Source organism: Micrasema longulum, unplaced genomic scaffold (assembly GCF_059751315.1).
Source record: "Micrasema longulum isolate JH-2025_06_02 unplaced genomic scaffold, ASM5975131v1 h1tg000334l, whole genome shotgun sequence".
Lineage (NCBI taxonomy): Eukaryota > Metazoa > Arthropoda > Insecta > Trichoptera > Brachycentridae > Micrasema > Micrasema longulum.
Genome location: NW_028277538.1, coordinates 968 through 9660, shown reverse-complemented (window position 1 = coordinate 9660; position 8693 = coordinate 968). Strand labels below are relative to the sequence as shown.

General features: G+C 35.5%; 1 pseudogene across 1 annotated transcript; it reads right to left on the bottom strand.

Moving 5' to 3' along the window:
• Window positions 1-960: 960 nt before the first annotated feature.
• LOC148282362 (uncharacterized) lies at window positions 961-5836 on the bottom strand (annotated as a pseudogene). The gene is made up of 3 exons (XR_015822105.1): window positions 5477-5836; window positions 3843-4292; window positions 961-2459 (listed from the first exon to the last, which is right to left on the bottom strand). The product of XR_015822105.1 is annotated as an uncharacterized LOC148282362 (transcript).
• Between the last annotated feature and the right edge of the window lie 2857 nt (window positions 5837-8693).

Sequence of the window (8693 nt, the reverse complement as noted above, 5' to 3'; positions counted from 1 at the left end):
AATTGCCTTCAACAACTTTTAAAAAACATGAGAAGAAACACGAAATGACTTCACATATTTCATCCATAAGGTTACGCAATCAAAGTTTATCCCAAGATAGCACCCAAAATTGTGTTAAAGAATGGAAACAGTAAGAAACTTTAAATGGCTGACTTGTGCCTCGTAACGTAAATGCCGCAGAAACGACTTTTAAATGAAAAATTGCCAAAATCAGAATCTTGTACAGACCGTAATAAAAACATTAATAATTCATACAAACATGACACTGGCAATAGTATTAATTTTTACTATACAGCAGCATTTTATGTAAAAATAAAAAGTAAGTATACTGTAAATCGGTGTACCAATGCAGTGCCCTATGCACCATTAGGTGCGAAAAGGGAATGATGACGATGATACTGTAAATCATAGGTCCTACCTATTTTTCAAAGCCCCCAAAATTTTAAGCTTTGACTTTAGAATTAAGAATAGTCCAGAAACCGCATATGCCCATCAAACAAAAGGCCACTAAACTACTTAAAGGAGTAGTTTTATGTTTTGACCCATTAGTTTCATTGTAGACGTCGCTGAATACGCAACTCCTGATTTGAATGCAACTATGCCGAGTTGTGTCATTTTAAAGTGTAGAAATACTGCTGGGATCAAAAAGAAACGTGATGGGTAAGTAGCAAATGCATGTGTAAGTGGCAAATGCATTACTTAAAAAAAATATTATTTTTCGATCTGTCAGATTGTCAAAGAAAACAAAATGGACATTTTGTTAGTGTTGCCAGGGTAGCAAAGCCCGGAAGGTTTTCAGCGCCGACAAGGGGTGCCATCGCCCGATTTGAGAAAGGAGAAAGACTGCTGCAAATAAATAAAATTGAACATTCCATTTTTGACACTTTTCTTTGTATATAATTTGAAACTTATATTCGCAAAGTAAACACACATAGTAAATGATAGAAAAAAAACAGGACAAAGAGTCAACTTTTTATTAGACATCTTTCGCATCATTCTTAACTTAATCCACATATAAAATAAAATAAGTACGCACCCAATTTTCTCTAACAAAAATTCCACATTGTGTTATGTTTTTTATAACGTACCCAAATGACTGAAATAAAGGATTCCACATATCACGCGGTGTACAAAAAATACCAAATACAAATTTTCTTTTGTAATTTGGAAGATTCGAGATTTACTAATGAGAACATTATAATAATACATATATACATATCTTTCTACACTAATTTTCAAGCAGTACACAAATAATGTTTGATTTATATAAAAATAGATTTAAAAACAGGTTTTCACAAACCTTTTATACACCGAGAAGAATTATACTGATGTTTGACACTCAAAATACCATGACCAACAAACACATACAGTTATTAATATTTTTTGATGGCTATGAATTTATAAAAGGATAATAAGGTAAAGTCAAATCAACAAAAAGAATAGCGTCATAAAATGGACACTTATAATCCTGTGATTATTATAAAAATTAATGTTTAGTCATAAAAATATTATTGACGTTTGTTTCATCTTCTGTAAAATTACCAAATATTGATTAAGACAGAGGCTGTAACCATCGACATAATTCTAACTGACTGAGATTACAATAGAATGCTCGGAGCCTACAGTACAGGACTTTCTGTTTAGCATTTTGTAGATTAATGCCTCATACTAACATTATTTAGATTTTTAAAATACATATCGTCAGTGATACTGCAATACCACGTAACTATCAATTGATTTTTTTTGGAGGGGAACCTAAAAAGCGTTCTGTAAATATATTACTTACGATTTTAATCGACCAAAAATACCGCTGGAATATTAACAAAAAAACTTAGTATTCAGAGTAAAAATAGCAATAATTAAAAACTTACGGCTCTTAATCCCTGTATCGGACATCGCCGCTCGTATGGCCAAAGGAGGCAGAATGCGGCTTATAACGCGGTGACAAGGGCCGATCATTAAAATTAAGATCAAGCCTAGCGGCCCTTGTTCGAGCTCAGACGCGAGAGCTCCGGAAATGATAGCTGCATGGGGAAAAATGCTCCTTTCATGTTTTTTAATAAAAAATAATGATAAGCGAAATATCACAATGCTAATGGTATTATTTATTCCGTGCGACGTCGGTTAAATTTTTCACAAAGGTTGAAAATATGCATATTTTGAATGCGCTTTGGAGGACAAGCGGTATCACGTCACTGCGATGGTGCAGTATGGACCGGTAGTTGTCAGCAGGTGAGGACGGTCTGGTGCAGCGGCGGGGGCGCCGGCGGCGGGGGCGCGACGCGGCGCAGCAGGCGCACCGCGTCGGGCTGCCCGCGCGCCGCGGCCAGGCGCAGCAGCCGCCAGGCTAGCGCGGGGCTGGGGGCGAGCCCCCCGCGGCCCTGCCCGTGACACACGGCCAGGTTGTAGAGGGCCGCGGGGTGCTGGAGGCTGGCGGCCGCTCCGTACAGCTCCACGGCCTGGAAATCAAATAATGATTTATTTTATTTTTAATATTAAAATTTATCAAAAATTTTTTTTTCAATTTGAATTTAAATATATTAAGGCTTTCTCAGTGTTTTTTTTATTTGTTAATAGACTGTTAAACTAAGCCAAAAAATTATGAATATTTTTTTATGTATCGTATTATAAGCGCTATGATTTTTTAAAGTAATGTATTTCTGAAATAACTCCGCGTGAAACGTCAGAGATTCTTCTATGTCAGTTCTCCGAATTGGTTCGTTTACGGTAAGCAAACCGGATATCCTTCACAGCTCTCATATCACTGGTTGGTTCATATGAACTAGTGACGCCGTTCAAAGTAGTTCGATTTTACTAAAGTATTTTTTAATATTTGTTTCGCACATTTTCAAGAAACTTTACGTATAAATTAAGCATGTTCTGTATCCAATTTCCCGTAGGGTTGAAATTCCTCATTGTAATTACAGTCATAGTGAGTGAGTTATCATTATAAAAATAGTACAAAATAATTTTTAATAGTATCCTACCTGTTTTTGTTATAATTAAAGACATTATATTATTAAATATACTATGCAACTTAAAAAGGCTAAAAATGCTGAAAATATTTCAGTAAAGTGAGAAAATATGACACATTTTTTCAAAATTATGCATTAAACAAGAAAAATTGAAACAGCCATTGTTTTCAACAATTTTTAATTTTTATTATCATATGCAAATATGCAATTACATATAATCCAGTCTCTATTTATAATACCAACCACAATATCTTCGATGGGATGGGGGACATAAGAGTACTACTACAATAATTTAATAAACAAACATTATTATGAACCCAATTATTCAATACAGAATTCATATTCTGCAAAATGGGTTATTATTTCATATTTACTCAATGAAAAGTAAATGCCGCCTATTTAACACTTGCATAGCAACTATTCTCCTCGGGAAACGCGGAATTCTGAGTTTCGATAATAGATGTCTCGGAAGAATCTCGGGTGTGCGGTGGTTTGACATTGTAAGGAATGAGATAATAATACCAATGCTAATTATATTGATGGGGACTGGTACTGATCGTTCGCCATAGCGTTTTATAAATTGTACATTTTGCTTTTCCAACTTGTCTCAAGTTACAACGTGGATTCTAATCTAGAAATACTTATTAATTATGACTCGGCGGAGTCCTTAGTTTTCCCACTACACAAAAAAGACTCAACGCGCAAGTGAGAACTTTCGCACCATATCACGATCGTGGTCACGATCCTCGTAACTGAGGAACCGATCAGGAAAAAGTTCTAGATTTGCATTGTCATCTAATTGCATCTCTTTTGAATATGACTAAATAAAATACTACGAGGGAAATGAGTGATTACAAGAAAACAAACCATTTTGTCATTGGGTTTTACTCCCACGCCTTTCTCGTAGCAGATAGCCAAGTTGTAGAGGGCCGGTGCGTGGTTTCTTCGCGCAGCCGACTGTAGCAGCGTCAGCCCCTGATCCGTATCCCCCCCCTCCAGGGCCGCGAGCCCCAGCCTGGTCTCCACGGAGCTCAGCACGGTCGCCCAGCTCTCCCAGAGCCTCATCCAGCCCGCTCGCGCTGCTAAGGGGGATGCTCTTCTCCCCCGGGAAGGTGGAGTTGCCGACTAGGACGGGCGCGGTCTTCTCCGGACGGTTGGGCGAACGCGCACGACAGGAGGGCGGACTGAAGAGCCTTCGTGTTGCAGTGGAAGATACTGTAGGTCCGCCCTTTTGGCTCCTTGTCGAAACCAGTGACGCCTCTTTCGACTCAGGCACATCAGCTGGTTCGCATACCATCCTAACACAATGGCGCCACTCTGAAATACAATACACAACATTGTTAAGCATCGGTGAGTCAATGTATTTCCTATTTAATCTATTGTTTGTAAGCCGTTTAATAAGCTGGACAAGCCTGCCGGTTATTCTTATCTAACTTTTTGAGATTGAAAGCAAATCATTTTAACACCCTCCGGGGCCCTCAGATCTGGGGTGCAGTGTGATAAGCAAGCGACTTCAGAATCTGTTATAATTCACAAGTTTGTTTTTTATCAATTCTTTTTAGTAAAGTCAAGCTAAAGGAATAAATCGGAAAAGAACAAATAGACAGATTGATGATTGAGAGTGAACCTATCGAGCAGGTGTCAAGATTCCGATACCTGGGACTGGAAGTCGCTATATTTTTATACATTTCCTGTGTCAGATTTAAAGATGAAAAAAAACATTTATTATATCAACAATATTTTGAGTTTGTCTAAATTTTTGTAGACAAGGACTGGATTCAACTCCGAGGGAGCTGTTAATATTAACATATTACAACAGAGATGAAGAACATTTGTTGTTTTGCATTAAGATGTAAATATGTTTTATTATAATATTAAATGTATTATAATGTGAAAACATATCTCAATTATCATTTCAATTATGTTTTTTATACATACATTCTTTTTCTGTTGATTTCAATGATACTATTATTTTTTTTATTTTTTTAATACTACTATATTTTACTATTATTTTGTTGATTTTAATGATACCATTATTTTGTATATTTGATTATGTGTGAATCTTAATTATACTATGTATAATTTATATTATAAAAATTATTTCTGATTATCTTTTTTGCATTGTATTCTTCGGAATTTTATTATTTATTACTAATTTTTTTTTCTAGATTCTATTGCATCACATGTCATTATAATTTAATCGAATTAATTTTACTATGTATTTTTATTGTTAATTATTATGGCTTGACACGGGCATAGCCTAAAAAGGTTTAAGAAGTGCATTAATATTTAAACTAGTGTAATTTCAAATGGATAAATAAATAAATGTTTCCAAAATATTAAATACCCAGGTTTATAAGTTGCCCCATTTAACTACTGACAAATAATGTAACTTTGTGTTTTTAACCTTATAATTTAAACAATGTATGATCTATAGTGGTAATCAGTTATAATAATACCAAACAAATTAGACCTTGGATTTAAGTCTCGAATTATCTTACCCAACTGAATGCGTTTAGCCAGGGTCTAGCAAAGTGATCATTGCACCAATTGCTGTACTCCTCCTTAGTATTTTTGTCTTTCGAACTATCGCTGCATCGGTACTTCTCCTGGAAGTTCTTGACAGCGAAGTCCTTCCTAGGGACGACGGAGGTGTTCTGGTTCGACGCGAGGCCAGCCCCGCATCTTACGTCGAAGTAGTTGACACCACGCTGGACTGTTTCTCTAACACAACACGACACATATTTCCACATCTTCAGCCCGTTACAAAATTTCAAAGCCCATTTCTACTCGATGTACCGAAGTTTTATTTTCGTAAATTATCGGACCAACTCGGCCCGAATGTTGACAGATAGTTTGTCAAAGAAAATTTCGAAGATGTAAAGAAAAGATCTTCTTCTTCGTTTTTTTCCTGGCCTTTTCACTTCTCAATTCGGGTGTTCTGGCCAGTGTCGAGTATTTTTGTTTTTTACATATATACACATGTTTTAGTTATATAATATGTACAAGTTAGTGTGTTAGTATTAAATATAATATAAACATATAATAATAAAACATATTTACAACTTTACACCATTTACAACTAGATATTTACATAAGATTTTATATACACGTTTATTGGGTGGGGACAGGAGAGTTAGAATATGAATAGGGAATGGGATATTAATATCAGAGAGGTCGGATAGGAAATCAGGATAACAATCATTTATGGGGCATCCAAGAAAAATATGGTTTAAATCTTCCTCATCTAGCTGACATTCGCAAATGGCAGAGTCCCGGACATGGATTCTGAACAGTAAAGAAAAGATCAACCAACAATCCAAAGAAAGTTTTGTTTGAGACTAGCGTTCGTTTATTAAGCGATCGTTAAATTATCAACTCCCTAGTAAATAGTCACAAAAACAAAAAAAATACCGTAAGGTTTTTCTAAAGCCTTTTATTACTACTAGTTGTTATGCGAGTCAAGCGATCGACTCAAAACACAACAAAGTCAATTTAGAAACATTTACTTTATCATGGGAAAAAATAAATGAAAGTAAAAAAAAAAGCTGTTGAATGGGGTAGTTTGTTTATTTTGAGAGATGGTGGTGAGATTGAGAAAAATAAAGAAGAGATTTGATTATCTCGGGGGCTGTAAAATCAAGTTCCGCGTTCGAGCGTATGAATATATGGAAGCCGTCCGTCTCTTTGCTAACTGAAAGGAAGCGGGAACATCCGCCAATCGGAAATTTGAGATTAATTGGATTATCGCGTCTTCCTGGGTGCCATATCAAATATATGAAATAGAAAGTTAATTCGCCATGGGTTTTCCCTATTTAAATTCCCCATCGTAAAGTAGATGTGAAATATTGATTTTAAATGTGGTTCTACGCTGCAATGTTTTATAGTTCCATGACGGGAACCTGAAACGTAAAACTGCCCATCTTACCTTCATATGTTTTATAAATAATCATTTACGTTACGTTGCGATTGGAACACTGATGCAGCGCCTTATGTGCCACGGGTGCGGATAAAAAATGATGGCGTAGAAGTTTATTAGATTAAAAAAAAGAAGAATAATACGCTAAACCTCTATTTTAAGGCTTGTCACAGGTGGGATAGAAGATATGAAAGAAGGTAATGATAAATACATCACGAAACCCAGACCAATTGAGAAAAAAATCTGTCTTGATTTTTTTCTTTCAACTGGCGGAAATAGAACCCGCGACGCCAGTTTCACAGTTAGCCGTCTAACCAACTGCACCACGGTGCCTGTTTATGAATATATGTCAAAAGTTTGAATAATCGGCGCGCGTACATAAGAAGATGTGTGCATTTTCAAGAAGCGAGGTTTATATTATGTACGACCAAAAAGTAAGGTTTATGTTTTTTATTTAAAATATTATGTTTTCCCACGCGAAAATCATTTTTGGAATTCTAGGTGATTCGTCGCTCGGCCACTCGAATTTAACTCAAAATGTAAATCATTTAACCCAAGAATGAATTCTAATTGACTTAAACAATATACGGAATATTATTATTGTATTTAGTAAAGGTTCTTTTTGGAATTGGCTAGCGTTGAACCAAAAGATTATTATTATTTGAGAAATCCCAGAAAACAAAAGAATTATTTTCCAACACAAACAAAGGTTGACTTAATAATGAATATTGAAAATACCTGCTTATTTTACGGGGAAAAGGGGTTTTAATGCATTAATATTTTAGACACGTATATATAGCTCGTATCAACTTTTTTTTCAGTTTTGTTTGAATCAACTAAAATAATTTGGACTGGTGTATATATCTTCGCTCTCCCCCCCCCTTCTATAAATATCCCTTCGCTATGGCACAATTTGATCATTACATAAACATATGTACTTAACTTAAAAACAAATAAAGCCCAATAAATTTAAAACCGACAAGTTTCACAAACAGTGCCTAAAAATTTGTTGCCGTGATAAACTACATTCAAATGATGATGAACTATTTCAAAATAATGAAAAAATCGCGTGCAGATTTGAAAATAGTGGGAAAATTACTCATCGCCAGACTTAGTAAATCATAACGTTTTCAACCAAGCGCACTTAATTTATTATTTAATTCAAAATTCACCAATCGGCTCTCTTTTCCCAATTTTTGAGTACCTATATAAAAGAAATCGATCTACCATGTTCACCCTGCATATTTGTATTTATCGTTGTGAATCGTTTGAATCAACCCGTGATTTTCATTTTCGACGCCATGTTTTTTTTTTTACCTAGTTTGAGGTAAAAATATAAAATATTTTTGCTATAAAGTACCGAATCCGGGCTTTTTAGGCAATTCTAGGTAGGTACCTACCTGGATTTCACAAATTTGTTTTTACGACAGTGCCGCCCGTACCTACTGGCGGTGCTTGTTTTGAATATTTGAATTCAACAGGTGGTTATATAAAATATATTGATTTTCGTCTCCAAAAGCTTGTTTTTCAGCTCTCAACCCATCCCCAACCTAACGGATGCTGCGTACTTGCTCCCTCGCCACCTACATCCTATACATTATTATAGGTTAGTTCGGAAAGTCACCCCGAGTCACCCTCTGTTTACGGGGCGGGACAAGATAAATATACAAACTAAGTATTTAATTATACCTGATAAAGGAGACCACCTAATAAAATAGTGTCAGTTTATTAAAATACGCATTTAAACAGAGCTTTACATTTGATTTGAACATCCTATCGGAGATGTCATCCGATTTTTG